The sequence below is a fragment of the Chaetodon auriga genome, chromosome 19 (genome assembly GCF_051107435.1).
Source record: "Chaetodon auriga isolate fChaAug3 chromosome 19, fChaAug3.hap1, whole genome shotgun sequence".
Lineage (NCBI taxonomy): Eukaryota > Metazoa > Chordata > Actinopteri > Chaetodontiformes > Chaetodontidae > Chaetodon > Chaetodon auriga.
In genome coordinates, this window is record NC_135092.1 from 5,059,494 (window position 1) to 5,075,767 (window position 16,274).

At 40.3% G+C, this 16,274-nt stretch overlaps 1 protein-coding gene across 1 annotated transcript in view; it reads right to left on the reverse strand.

Annotated features, from left to right (window-relative positions):
* The window catches only part of kcnv2a (potassium channel, subfamily V, member 2a), a 206,224-nt gene extending 195,968 nt beyond the window's left edge, over positions 1-10,256 (reverse strand). Inside the window, exon 1 of the mRNA XM_076758208.1 lies at positions 10,202-10,256. The gene's annotated coding sequence lies outside the window, so the exon portion shown is untranslated. The remainder of the gene's footprint in view (positions 1-10,201) is intronic.
* Positions 10,257-16,274: the final 6,018 nt, after the last annotated feature.

Consider the following 16,274-nt stretch of genomic DNA (forward strand, 5'->3'; position numbering starts at 1 on the left):
TGTGATGATTGATGCAGTGGTGGTTGCAGCGGCTGCAGTCTGGACACAGTCAGACAGAATGACATATTGGATGATCTGGGCGCCTTTTGGTCTCCTCAGCCAAGCTGAAACCAGACAATATTTTTTTCTGTCTCACACATTGTCTTGATGAAGTCCCAAAGGTCTTTGAGTAGATTGTGGTCGATAATGATGACCAATCTTAATAGCCGCTGGGAGAAGATACTAATATGAGGAGTGCAAGGACATTTTTGAAAGTTTTGCTCTTTCACAATAATACACAAGCATAACTACAACATGTGCCTAGTAATTCCAAATAAATTAAAATATTTCTTCATGACAGCAGAATGTCTAAGTATGCCACTGTTTGCTAACAAGTTCACCATATCAACTTAAAAAGTGATGATATGTTGATATTGTGTTCACAAGTTGGTTCCACTGCCCCCCAGTGGCCAGATTTTTTTTTTTTTTTTTTTTTGATGAAAAATACTTCTTGAAGATGAGTAACACTGTATCAGCTCTTGAGGACTTTTCTATCCTAAAAGGCAAAAGTGAAATGTAAGTCGCACATCTGTGTAGTTGGTGTGTTTTCAAGTGCAGCTAATTCTTCAGTCACACACTCACACCCTGTCCACTAATTCTCATCTGCTTGACAGATGATTTAGTTTTGACTCATTCTCACTTGTCAGGGATTTATTTCCTCTGTGGCAGTAAAACACACCATAGAAGTCATCATCAGAGACCCAGAGGTTGACTTGGGCCAACTAAGTCAACTGTTACGCAGACAAGTGAACTTGCTAGCGTAGCAGCAGTACATTTTCACTTATCCAGTGAAATATCTAACTTACACGTGCTGGATTGAATGACAACGTATCCTGATGACTTTAGAGATCCCCTAACTTTTCCTCACCACGAGGTCCACATTTACAGTTCTGAGTGAAATGTCTCGACAACTAATGAATATGTTACTATTAAATAATTGCTTGTATTTCTCAATGAGGGTTAATCAAAATCAAAATTTAAGTTTGTCCGGTCCTTTGGTTTACCATAAATACCTCAAAAACTAATGACATTCCCGTCAGCCTCAGCTCTCCTTTGTATTTAGTGCTGATTAGCAAATTAGCATTAGTATTAGCATTAGAAATCACTAACTACGATGGTGAGCCTGGTAAACATTACACTGTTTTAACAAGCATCTTAGCATTGGCATCATGAACATGTTAGCATGCTGACATAAGCATTTGGCTCAAGTCACTGCTATGCCAAAGTACAGCCTCCCAGAGCTACTTGCATGTCTATAGGCTCAGACTGGTTTGGGAAATTCTGGTATTTTCTTGTGTACTGTGGAGGTGTGGGGCTTTGTTTCCTGTTTCCTTCTTTGGCAGAGGCTGGGCGTGGTTCTCCAGGTGTTTTGGGAGTTGGCTCCAACACAGCTGGGACTCATCACAATCAAGCACAGTATAAAGACTGTGGACTGCAGAGGACTCGTTGCCAGATTGTTTCCAATGCTTAGTAGCAGAGTTACCTGCGAGTAGAAGTTTATATTTATATTTTGTTTCTCTTGTGTCGATTACCAGTGCTTGATCTCTTGTGTCTGTTTCTTTGTGCTTAGTGAGTTCTCCTGCGCTGATCTCCAGCTCCAGCGTCATGCCTCCACCTACTTCAAGCCTCTAGTCCATCACCACCTAGTTTCACCTGTGCCTCCTCCACCACCACATGCCCTCTATGCTGAGCTCACACCATCTGAGCTCTGTGTGCTCCAGCGTATCTCTGAGCTGCTCTCCACCTCAGTGCCTTGAGTTTCCTTCATACCTGGAGTCTCCCTTCATTATCCACTCAATAAATTCCTATTTTACCCTCGCCTCCTGTCTGGGTGTCTGCTACTGGGTCCAAATCCTCCCATATTTCAGCAGAACATTTCCAAACCACACTCGAGCACGTACAATAGTAAGATGTTGTTTGCTCATATCCTATCATTGACTGTATTTGCTGTGTGATTTGACACAATAAGTCACACAATAATGTAAACATTTGCCATTTCTAGCTTCTCCTACGTTAAGATTTTTTTTTTTTTTTTTTTTTTTTGGTTTTGTATAATTTTAACCTGAATTGCTTTGTGTTTTGGACTGTTGGTGCCACAAACCAAACAATTTGAAGATGTGCAGGTTGGGCTCTAGGAGTCATGGACATTTTTTATGTTTTCTGAAATTGGAAAAATGCATCTCGGAATAATAATAATAATAATTTAAACTTGTAGGAACATTCTAAGCACAGAGAGATGGTTCAAAAATGTCATCAAATGCAAAGCATATGCATTGTAAGACTTGTTTCTGGTTACATTTACCAAAATTCTCCTCTGTTGTCCTTGAATTAAACAAAAAGTATACATCATTTTGTTTTGTGCTGCATGTTCATTAATTTAATCCTCATTATGCTAATTAGAATCCTATTTTATCTGCAGCTGTGAAATTATATAGGAATATAATTATCCTTATCAGAGATGTCTGATATTTAATTAAAGTTCCATACTGTCATATCAGTCCAACCCAATTACCTTTAATGGGTTGATTTTAATTGACTGAATGAGATATTTCTCCCCAGGACTTGAGCACTGTATAAATAAATCCTGAACACCTACTGGTTCACAAGTGTTCACACACACACACACACACACACACACACACACACACACCTCTGTGTTACATTAACTATCTCTTTTAATTACTGTCACATGTTCCTATGACTTTTTGATTTTATTGAATGACTTCCAGGAACCAGACAGGTGTTTAAGTTATGTGTTAGAGGTTTGTCTATGAACACATTCAGGGAAGGCTGGAGAAGATCGCTCCAGTAGTTTTCTTTTTTTTTTTTCCATATGGAAGTAGTCATGTGAGCTTCTCTATAATATGAAACCTGCTAACCCATGGCAGGCCGGTGCAAACTGGCAGATGGTAGCAGTGGGTAATGCAGTCTGTTTCCTACTGCAGAAATGTCTAGAAGGCACAAATGAGCAGGGATCTGTGAATGACAGGAACTGTGGCATTGCGAGATTAGGAAGAGGTCAGGCTTTCTTCCAGTGAATAAAGCCTTTCATGGCAGGTAATCATTCTTTTTCTTTAGATCCTTGCAACCATTTAAAGGCCTGCAAAACCTGGAGACAGTCTAGGAAAATACCACAGACAGATGTATGGGCTTTTGTCAATCCTTGTTTATGCCTTTTACATGGACTTCAGTGCTTGAGTATTCAACCTCACCATGCACCACTTTCCATCAGTTCACAAAGGTACAGGATGTGAAGAAGAGGTTGATGTCTTCCTTGCACAACAAAGAAGACAACAGATCATCTGCAAGTTGTAAACATTCAAATCAAACCCAGTTTTTGGCACTATTAATGGTTGTCATATACTTAGCGATAGAAAATCAATATATTTCAAATCACCTTCACATGCACAAGGAATCCACAGAGACGATGTATGTATATAACCTAGAAGAACTCATTGAATCTCATTAATATCAGCTTCACGGTTTGCCGTGCACTCTTTTGCAATCATAGCACATTTGTATTTGTTTGGCACCACTGGAAACAGTCTCTTCTACTGCATTTCTGACAAAGTAACTACTCTGTCAGTGTTTGCTGTGTTATTAAATGGCACTTGACAACCAATGCCAATGTCACCTAATCAGCCAGGACTTAAATCTTAAGGATTACAATTTAAAGATGACACTGATCACTGATGTTGTCTCATCAGTTCCTGTTCAGGGGCTAGAACGCCTCTATAGCTTGTGCAAATTACTTTATGCTTACACAAAATGTATGAAAAACAGAATTTTGCTAATCAAAGATCTATATTAAGCACCTAAACACAAACTATGGCCTCTAGTTTCACACCCTGCTGGTCTCACAAGTAATTTGCAGCAACAACTATTCAGGGAGAGGAACTGATAAGATGTTAATGACATCAATGCCATAATCAATTTTGCTAATCACTCTGATAAAAAAAATTAATAACACGTTTTTAGCATCAATGCAACTGTTTTATTATTCCTCAGTGTGCAGCAGGCATGAAAGGACTTTTCTGTCTGGGAGCTAATTTTTTGGATGAGTTTTCATTAGGTTTACTTAGTCAAAGAGAGAATCTGCTCAGCTGCCTTCATGGTACTGTTGTTATTATAACAGAGGATATGTAATGGGCACCTTACCCAGTTGGGAAGCAGTGCGGCAAGCTCGTGTGCAGCATGTCAAATACATGGCATTCCTGGAATTTAAGCCCATGTTGCCTAGATAGACGTTTCAACATATTGCCGCTGTTCCCACCACCACCTGAAATCATTTTCTGGACATCATTTTACAGACATTACGATGAGCACCATTGTCATTTCTTCCTCCATTTCCGCCATGAGGTTTCCAGTAGTGTTGATACATGAGTTTGACATCATTATTTTGCAACACCAGTATCAATAAAGGGAACTGATAAGTTCAGAGGCATACGATTCGTATGGCTCAGACAATTTGGAATTGGTTCACAACTGAAACAGTTTTTCCTTTCCGTCCATGTTATGAAGGAAACCTAATGCTGCCTTTAAGTGACTCCTGTGTCCTTTAAACATGTGCACATGCTGTTGTTCTTGATTAGCACCTGCATCATGTCACTTGTTGTAATCATTATGCACACAATGAACTCATTAACCCATAAACTGGTGTTATTCTAATTGTTAAGCCATTATACATGTCTTAGTCTGAGAAATACAAGAACCACATTCAATAAATCTCACACAGTGGAACTGATAGGAGGGTGTGACAAGGCATTTTAACCAGCTGATTAGGTGATTACAGTCTTTAGTCTTTTGTTAAAATAAGTGCAAATAATTCCTCGTATTCATAATCATCTGCCATGCCATGCCACCAGTAATTTTGAAAGAATAGTATCAAAATCAAAATGTTACCTTTGGCAAACAGTGAATATTTACTCTCACTAAATGTCAGTAAAGTTGACATAGACCAAAAGCAAAAGCAAAATTGTGCTTTGAAGTTTTTTACTGACATCACTTTGTTACTGAATGTATAATGTGCTGAAATCCTGAGTCACATTTAATTTCCTGACCTTGGTCAACAAACTCATAATGAGTGTTTAGCACCCTGGGATATTTGTGGTCCTGTAAACTATTTTACCACCATTTTTACATTGTACTCTGGGATGACTTTTAAAGTCCAAAAGACAGAAACATGCAAATCGTGCCCACAAGGGAATGTTTGCCTAAAGTAATCTTGACCATACTTGATATGTTAATCAACCCATTGAAAAGGTTGACAAGAAAGTTAACAAAACATTTTCTAATGGTCTCTTTGTGAACAACTTTGCTGCTTGCATCAAGTAAGTTGTCATTATAGTTATTTCAGACAGGAACTGCTTTTTCTATGGTCTTTTATTATGTATTATGAACACACAGTTGCTTCTTAGTCCAATCCATACCATCCCCTGGTGAGAGTATAAGACTGTAACCATGATCAATGGTTCTAATGAGGTCAAACCTTATAATAGGGAATGAAAATGCCATTAATATTAGCAAGTACTGTAAGAAAAAAAAAAAAGTACATAAGCATTCACTTAAGTTTCCATGTAGTGTATTCCTTTGTCTAGAGGGCTTTAAAGGAAGCCACATTCTTTGAGCTTCTTCATTTAACCAGCTGAACTCTCCACAGAAACGTCCATACATACAGCAAACTTTTTTTTTTTTATTTAGCTAACAACATGCCCCCCCCCCCATGACACACTGTCAAACTCTGGACTATTTTATTTTGTCCCTGCTTTAGTGTTAACCATCTAAAAATAGCAAATAGCACTAAAGCCTTACAATGCTGCCACTGTCACTATAGACTTTCAGTGCTTTTGCCTTTGCTACTTTTTAGAGACCTCTGAATTCCCACCATACCAACTATACCTTCTCTCCATATGAGGTTCAGAGAGACAGAAGCTTTGGGGGACAAGCAAAGCCTTCCCACACAGCCTTCGGACATTTATATTCTTTGGCAAAAATGAGGCTTTTTTTCCACCCACAGGCAGAGCCCCATGATCAGCAGCTGGGTTCTGACTTGAAACTGGGAGAAAATAGCTCACACAGATGTGGGAACAGGGTGGGAGCTGGAAACTGAGCTGACACAGGCAGCAGCTTTGAAATGGAGACCATCCATCCATCCATCCATCCATCCATCCATCCATCCATCCATCCATCCATTCAACCAACCAACCAACCATCCATATTTTGATCTAACCATTCATCCATCCATCCATCCATCCATCCAACCAAATGTCCATCCATTCATCCAAACAACACTTAGATTGTTCTCTTCACATTTCCAGCTCTGCCGGGTGTAACCTAAGGAGTTCCCTGGCTCCATGGCGTGTGAGCCCACCCGTGTGCTCTGTATTCTCTGTTCATTCATACTTTCTTAACACTACACGTGGAATTTAATTAAATGATTAATAACTTTGGGCATGTTTAGAAAGATATACAAAAGTGTTCAAATCACATAATTATGCCTGAAAAGAAGTCCGACTATCATTTTTCTCTAACTGTGATAAGACACTATGAGAAACCATGACAAAAAATATTAATCTACTTGGTATGGACTGAAACTCTCCATGAACCATTCATATGACAACATCAGATAATATTAGGATGGCCTTGGTCATCTGCGGATATGAGTGCTTGCAGCACGCTCAGCTGGGTTGGACCTCGGACGTTTTGACAGCTCCATTATGCCAAAGAGATTTCTGGGAAACCGCCGACATGCTTCGAGTCAAAAAGCTGCTGCCATCAACAATCACAAGAATAAGGCCCCAGCAAACAGTGGAACTCAAAATAGATGAAAGTTGTTTACTTACTTGAATTATTTTACATCTTAATTCTACACCATCCAATGATATTTTCAACCTCATATGAGCAAATCCCTGCAGCCAGGATTAAAATGGCTGACCAGTGAAAAATTGTAGTCACCTAATTGCCCCTGGCAAAGTAAATCCTGACTTGTTGGGTTCAATTGTCAATTGAACAAAGCAGAAGATTTATGTGTACTGTGTTGATGGAGTCACTGGTAATCACTCATCCCAAGCCGCCTGATTTTGGATTCACATTTTATCCAACATGATGTGAGATTGAATTTCTTGATGGAGGACCATCAGTCATGTCGTGTTTACATTTTCCAGCCCGAGTTCTTGACTTACACAAACACTCTAACATCCTCACTTTCTCTCTTCGCTCCCTCGCTCTTACGAACACACACATGAATACGAAATGGCGAAGATCCTCAGGCGGCACACTAGCTGAGATTCCTATCATTGCAGCGCATCTTCTAAGTATTCCAACTCAATCAGAGGTGATACAAAAGGCCTTATCTGAGCTGACGAGCTGCCCTCTTGAGTCCCCTTCTTCCTTCTTCTACTGATTGCAGCTATCAGTGGCTGTGTGGGCAAGATGCCGCCTGATAACTGTCCCCTCTCAAATGAGCCCATCTTCCATGTCTATGCTTAGAGAGGTGATGTGCCTGGTAGGTGTCATAGCAAAATACCATGTGGCGTGCACACACATTGAGGCTGAATGTTAAATGTAGTGCACTTTATGGTTGAATGTTATACCATGTGCTTAGGAATAGGTTTATGTTTTTATCACCCCGGTTTCTGTCCATCATCTTCAAAATACTGTTACAATATATGTTATTCAAAAGTGTACATTTATTGCACATGATGAGTAAAGAACAAGCAAAAAAAAAATTTTTTTTATATTTCAGATTCTTTAAATTCGAATCCTTTTGCTTTGATACCAGCTTTGCACAGTATCTCAGCCAGCTTCATGGCGAATGCTTTTCCGACAGTCTTGCAGAAGTTCCCACATATGCTGAGCACTTGTTGCCTGCTTTTCCTTCACTCTGCCACCCAGCTCATCCCAAACCATCTCAACTGGGTTGAAATCAGGTGATTATGGAGGTCAGGTCATCTGATGCAACACTTCATCACTCTCCTTCTTGGTCAAATAACCCTTACATATTGAAGCTCGAAGTTGCATTTTGGGTCACTGAACTGTTGAAAATATGATGGTCCCATGAAGCACAAACCAGGCGGCATGGCATGTTGCTGCAGAATGCTGTGGTAGTCATGCTGGTTAAGTCTTAAAATATATATATTTTTTAATTTGCGTTAAGTTTATAAATGTTTCTTTGAATGACAGGCTGCTGTGTGGACTGCCAAAATAGTGTTTTACTATAAGCTTACATGATCTTATATTTCATGTCCACCATATCATTCCGCCATCTCTAGAAAGCTGAATATATGCCTGGTTTGAAGTGTGAATGAGCTGCACACATTCTCTTTCTTTTACGAAAAGCAATTTACATGTGAGAAATGGTGTATGCATGGTTTTTGTGCTTACAAATCTTTTATACATGTGGCCATCTGGTGGTCTTATGCGCAAATCCAAAATGTACATATGGGAACATAATTACTGTGTACATATTTTGCTGTGTACATTTCTCTGGCAGTTGTCTTGTTTGTGATCAAGTGGGAGACACTGTCATCGGTGATGGCAGATAATTAGCAGCCAGTGTGACGTCTCAGGGGGAATAACAAAGCACGGCCATTTTAAAACCTGTGGGTAATGAGAATTATCATCGTGTTTAGACAGCTCATTTACAAACCAATCATAACTCAGTGGAGGTTCCGCGATGTGAGCTGGTGGACAAACACTGAAGAAAGATCAGTGTGTCATCTCATTAGAGGTGGTGTTACCTTTGCATTTCCATCACTCTGAGGTTCACACAACTCATTCATTGCCGAACGCTCACACGAAATAACAACCTCATCGCCAGACTTAATGTGGCATTACACATTTCTGCAAAGCACAGGTATAATCTTTGTTTCTTTATGTTCAAACGTCACATTTCTCAATTTTAAGTTGTGACAGGGCTATGATTAAAGTTTGGTTAGATTTAGACGTGAGAACCACTTGGTTAGGGTAAGGAACAGGTTATGTTTTGGCTTTAAATATCCAGGTCAGCTGCCCCAAAAATGGCTGGAAAATATTGCAACATCTACAAATGTACATCTTTTTCTGCATGTCTCTGCACTTCTGTCCCCATCTCTTCCTCCTGTCAATCACATACTTAACACGTCTCCATATGTGATGTATGTAAGCATTTGATTAAACAAATGGCATGTACGTTGGACTATAATTTTGGGAACGCACAGTATTGAACTGAACTGAATCAAGTCTTTTAAGATTGCCTTGGCTATAAAAGTGTGAAGTAGACAAGCTGCAGGATACCAGCAGCCTGACATATTACATCAGCGAATGAGCATGTCCAGATCAGGAGCATGGCAAAGGACCCACACAGTCAATGATTACATGTTCAACAGGCTGTCCAGCAGGGATTGAATATAATGGAGTGAATTTAACATCCTGATTTGACTTGTTGATAATTTGACACCTACAGCTAGTCCTGATGAGGAGAGCAATGTCAAAATTTCACCTTGAGGCACCCACTTTCCAACCAGCAGACCATTCATGAGGAAATAACACAATCTTCACTTCACAGTGGGAAAAACTTTGAAACAGCTCAGTTAGGGAAAAGTCAGCCTTCTACTTTGCCACTTACTCAGTCCACGAAACAGCTCACTGGTCAACTGGCAATGAAAGTAAGCAAACTCCAAACACTTTGACTTAACTATGTTGTTTCCTTTTTCATCCTTTTATTTATCCTTTCACCTCCACCTCTGGCCAAGAAGACTGTAATGATAACGATGCATGCAATCTATCTGTCTATGTTAGATGTTTAATTGAGGTCAGCTTTATTAGACAGAGCCCTTCTGTCTCATCACAGTGACTGTGCAGCATGTAAGCAGGACACCTTCAGAACTCACTTTATTGAGTTATCATATAAACACCTCTGTGAGAATCCTAATTCTGATTGATTTCGATTGTAAGGGAAAATTGTTTCATGCGCCAGCAGTATCTGTGTCTATATCTTCTCTGTTACTGCTGGAAAAAACATTCGTTTGTCTCTACTCAGTAAATGAGATGTCAAATCTTTTGCACACTGGTAATTGATCCAACTCTCCTCTTGTCTTCTTCCTCGAACTGACCATATTATTCTCAGAGCGACTCTATATCAATGACAATGGATTTTACTACAGTCATTGCCAACCATGGTCACTGTTAAGTCTGTGTGTGTGTGTGTGTGTGTGTGTGTGTGTGTGTGTGTGTGTGTGTGTAAGAAATGCCCAGTATGGCACCACTGGTTCTAATAACTAAAAGAAGAAGTTGAACAAAATTTGGCAGGTCTCAGAATGGAGCTGTTTGCCATCTGCTTGAGTGTCAGTGTGGATCTCTGAGGAAACCTTACTTGTAATTGGTTAAGAATGGCAAATATATGGACTTTAAGTCTATCACAGGGACCACTGACGGTGGTGGCTTCGAGTAGAAAAAGCAATGAGTAAGATCACCACTACTTCTCTCTTGCATACAGAAAAAAAAAAAAAATCCCAAAGTTGGACCATAGAAAATGAAATTGTTGCTGTTCACTTCTGAATATGCAAAATTATCCATAACTCCTGGTCACACCAGCATCTAAATTGTTGAAATCTTGTATCAAAATCAGTTAATTTCTATGGTATCGCCACGACTTTGCTCATGGGGCAGCGTAAATCAGGTAAGTACATTTTTCACATCTAGTAGAATTTAGATCAACTTTGATCTGCAAATTTGCGCCATTAACCAATAACAACCTGTGTTGACAGTGCTAACCTTTGATGGAGTCCAATATGAAGGAAGCTATAATAGCTTATGAGCTAAAATCATTAAAAAATGAAGTGAAAAACTGAAGGACAAAAAGCTAAACCAAAATCGGCCTGTCTGACCTGTCACACACACTGTCTTGCAGCCCTGTCTGTAGCTTCAGTCAAAGAACTCATCCATTGGCTGTTCATGGTCAAACAAAAAACAATCAAAAACAGAGTCAAATTTGAGAAAACTGTCAAAAATTCAAACTGCACTGCAGCTGAATGAAGAGTCTGAATCAGAGCAGTGATTCTTCGACTTTCAACAAAGCAGCTTCACACTCCAGGCAACATCACTCACACACTGTGGTGCCGAGCCAGCACTCCTCCCCCACCGTATAGCATATCAGGCGCACACGCACGGACACAGAGGGGTGGCGGTTAGGCGGTGGCGGTTGGTTTTTCCTGGGGTGCCATTTGTCCGACGAACCTCGCTGGATCCAGTCCTACATGGCAAACACTGTTCTCTCCACTTTCATCACTGTCTGGTTTGACTCAGCCACCACACAGGACCAGAAAGTCAAAGACCTAAAGACCAATGGCCATCACAAGTTTCCAGAAAATCCTTTTTTTTTTATTAGTTTTGTTGTTGTTGTTGTTGTTGTTGTTGTTGTTGTTTGTTTTAACTTTTTAATGTGTATTTTATTGGATTTTTGGATTTTATTATATGTGTCTGCTGCTGGTGCACTTTAATTTCTCTGCCTGTCTGCCTGAAAGAGTAATAGATTACTTACAATATAGCTTGAAAATACTATCCCTGTGCATTATAGAATATAGCTGTACATGTGGCCATATCTATGTATAATTCATTGTGTAATCCATTCACTATTTATTCCAGCCTATTTTATCATGCATTATTCTATAACCCTGTGTAACTACTTCATCTTTATGTTGCAATGTGTGTTATTTAGCTGTTTTTGTCCCTTTTTCTACATCTACAGTATTTGCCCTATAATAACTGGATGTTTGTCAGTACTATCTGAGCACAATGTGCCCCAAAACACTTCAAATTCTGCACATATCAATGTTTTTGAATTTTTTGGACTTAATTATAAAACATGTTTCCCCTCTTTGGCTTTCTCTGTTGTGTTTACTCCTCCTCAGCTCTTTTTCTCCTCAACCTCAGAACGGGCATCTACACTACCTGCCCTTGTACTTTCTAATTGGTTTTCTTTCATACATGTACAAGTGCTGTTGAGGCTGTCCTTTCAGGCCTCAGTGGCTAAACGATTGCAAATGGATGCACTTAACGTGTACCATCCTACATTTTCCCACTTGGCCCATGTTTGTCAGACATGTTCCATTCTCACCATTATCAACTTAGCACATGACCTGAATTTCACTACATGTCTGTCTCCACGTTTCAGTGACGGAGTCACACCATTTACTGTAACCATGGCGACTAAAAGCATATTACTTTTTGTCTTTGTCAGAACATTTACGTGCCCACTCCTCGCAGGACAAAGAGCATATTTTAAGAATTAAAAAGGCTGTCTGGATGGAAACCACATTATGAAAGAGCAGGTAGGACGACACACTGCCTCGTCCAAACACTGTACACATCTGTGTAGTTCACATAGAGACTCATGGAGCCCTGACCTCCTACCATATGGCAAATCCATGTTACATACATGTTTTACATCTCCTCTTAGTTTATGTTACTGAACTCTTCAGACATCGTCATCCAAATTTGGGGCCTGGTGGTTGATAAACTAGGAAACTAGATCTTTTAACATTTCATCATACAGGTGACCACCTGTAGTTGACCAGCTAAATGTGAATTTGATCAGAAGTTCGAGTGCAGAGTCAACACTGTGCTGCATAGTTAGCTTCAATCTTCATTTTCACTCTTTTTGGTTGCACCGTCACCGTTGTCAGTTTGGATTCAGAGCACTGACAATGGATTCCACCTGTGACTCAGACTCAAGGCCAAACAACATGTCAAAACATGCCTACCAGCAGCCAATATTAACATTAAAATATCATTGTGTTCCTAGTGATTTAAATGATTTTTTTAAAAGAAACAATATTCTTATTCAGGACATTTGATGCGTATTTTGCTGCCTTGTTAATGGTGGATGAACTGTATGAACTGTCATTGTTGTATTTTCATAGAAAATTGAAATAACTGTGCTGCATCCTGCAGTTTGCTCACCACCAGCTTGCCCAACCTCACCTCCTCCTCTTGTGATTCAGGAGAAAATCAAGCAGTGGAATGGTTGTTTGGTATGGACCGAAGAGAGAGAGAGGGACTGCCGATGTATCCTTCCAACCTGTCTCAAAAGACACACCCTGGTCAGCAGAGAGGAGGCTGCTCTGGTACCAGCTACATGTCCTCCTTTTGCTCCATTCCATTGGGGCTTTTGTGTTAACTGAACAATACTGCCATTTCAAAGTCATCAGCGTTAATGTGATGGATATTCAGTAAGTAAACTGAACTGCACTCCCAAGATAAGATGACAGAACCTAAGACAAGGACCTTAAGGGTCCTTTCAAGTCAGTCCCAGACTGGCCATCAGCAGACTTCCCAGAGGCCCAGCAAGCCGATTGACCTGGAGTATCAGGCCAGTGTTTGATATGCTAAATGAAAGGAATAAATCGAAGACAAAACATCACAGGGCAGCTACAGTACTCCGCACTCTAGAGCACCCTTAACTGCTAACCTGATGGTAGAATCTGTTTGTTATCATTCACAATTAGCCCACTGGAGAAAAAGGGATAGGACAGAATTTGAGAAACAGAAAAAGTAGAGCTGAGAGAGCTCGCACTGAAAAGGAGAAAGCCTGGAAAGAAAATGCCACTACACGCTATAAAATTACAGATATTGTCAGAACTGTCATATCATAACTGCCTTTCCCGAGTTGAATCTATGTTTTGAAAAACTTAATCATGCTACTGTATGTAGGATGCAAAATCTGGAAAATAAAGGCCTGTATACTCTTTTCTCTCAGGCGGACATATCTTTAGTTACTCTACCAGTCCAGTCTGAGCTCAGAGGAAGGACCAGGTGCAAAATAAACACACCAAAAGTGCACAAATATTAGATATATGAATATTTATTCCTTTTGTCTTAATCATGGAAGTGCATTTAATTCTTGAAACTGATGACACTTATCCTAATCCGACCCTGATCCAAGTTCAGGTGATGGGAAGCATCCGGTTACAAGGTGAGAAATTCCCATTGTGAAACATGTGCCCGTATTTCCACTGGTAACAATCACAACCCAGACCAACTCTGCAGGAAGATGCTGTAGCTATGTTCCATGAACTGGGACTTTTTATTTCCCTCCTGAGACAGTGAACACACCACACAGTGTTTCAGTAGCTGTTACGGTGCAACATTTATCTAGAGACTTTATGGCTGACTAAACTAAACTAAACATAACTGCCACTAAAAGCATGCACTTCTCTGTGGCTACAGCAACCTGTTGGTGCTTCTCTATCACGCTGAATAAGAATCCCAAAGGGAGTAATCCACTGTTTTCTAAAAGCCATGGACTCAGACTTGGAGGCACCTTCGTTCAAGATGTATCATTATTCAGTAGGTCATTCTGGACAGTATTGTATTGTACATTATTCAACAAGACATTGGTTCTCTTTCAGTGCTTCCCCTGCAACCTTGAAAAGGATTAGACTGGACATTTACTGTATCAGACAAGGAGAGCCTAATGAGTGACAGTAGACTTGCAGTATGGAAATTGTAGGATCCAGCGTTTTTGGAGCTTGAGGCCAAGACTTCCCCAGGCGTGTCTCTGTGACCTCATGTCTCCAACGCATGCAGCAGCAAACCCCACTGTGTGCTTTTCACAAGCAGAGAGTTTTGCCTGCCTGATTTTGATAGTTTGCTCAGATTTTGTTGATTTGGTCCTTTTTCCTTGATATTTTTGCTTCTATCATGGGTAAGTGGGCTTAAATGGTTCCCTTTTTTGTCTGTTTTAATTGTGTTTATTATTGACATAGGAGTCTGCACAAGGTGTTTTATTTTGAAAATTTACTGGATCCTCTACACCATTCCTGTGTCTGACTTCCTGTCTGTCTCGATCTGCTCCGTGTTGATTGACACATTGCCCGTCACTGCTCTGGGCACGCTTCTGAAATGGAGATGGAACACGCCTCGTGGAATTTGGGGGTGACTCATACAAGGGCCTGGCAGTCAGGATATCTCATCCTCAGCTGCTTGAATTTTGACCATTCTTTTTGTAGTCTGGTTCTCATAAACCCCCAAACATTTTCAAAGTGCAACACTAAATTGCTAGCCAATCCCTTTAATATAGCTATAGCTATAAGCGTGTTCGTTTTATAACAACGGTGACAAAATAATCCTTTTCTTCATGTCTCTCTTACAGGAAGTGAGGATTTTAACTTACATTAATTCTCCAGCTCCCACTTCCTCACTTTGTAAAACCATCATGGGAGGAAGTGGTAGAGGAGGCACACATCTAATTTTAACACCTACGATACATTCAGAGAAACTGATTGAATTTGCTCCCAGACATAATCACTCTGCCTGGACTGCTTCTTCCTGTGTCCTCGTGTTGCCCTCAGTAAGACAAAAAAGCGGCATGTCTTTTTTCAGTAAACCGGAGAGATGCTGCTAAAAGGATTAGACTGGATATTTTTACTGCACTGTAGTATGCGGTGAGGTGATATGTTTCTTCTCTTTATCAGGTGATTTTGAGGCTTTTGAAGCTAGAAGCAGATTAGTTCTCTTATCGCATGTATATCCACAGATGGGCATCTTTTTGGAGCTGAACTGATTTGGATCCATCTGAAGATGTGAATTGCTGTAATACCTCTGTTGTTGCTCATGCAAAAGGCCCGTGGCGCACAGTGACGAATCGACAGGCTCAGATCCGAATGTTCCCCTAAGCTGTACAGCCTCTGGCCGGCTGAAATCAGGGCAAGAACAAACTATAACCCAACAGAAACGGAGAGAGAAATGTGGAGGAATTGAGCATCTGTTTGTCATGTATTGTATTGTAATATCTGGAATCTGGAAGGTAGCAGGATGTTATAGGTGGGGGTGTGTTCTTTGACATTGACTATGACTACTCTTTGAATGCCATCTGCTACCATCTTTTGCTTCTTTTAACCATGACCACTGTCCTTTGCTTACCAAAGACAGTGGTCATGCTTACGAATGCATTGTTCTGAGCAGACAGGAGACATTTGAGGATCAAGAAAATACCTCATCGCTGGATAACAGGTAAACTCATGGAGTGACTTATAGAGTGCTGTGGTCACTGTTAACTACCCTGGGACTTTCTAGACCTGTTCCCCACCTGTCCACTAGATACCATCAGACTTTCCCGCCATTTGCCACCTGGTTTCCTGACTGCACACCTGCTCCTAATTGCTTTATCAGCTCCCCTAGCATAAATACCAACCACTTTCCATCCTCCCTGTGCCAGATTTGAGTCCCTAGCTGTACTGTGTTCCACCCTATAATCC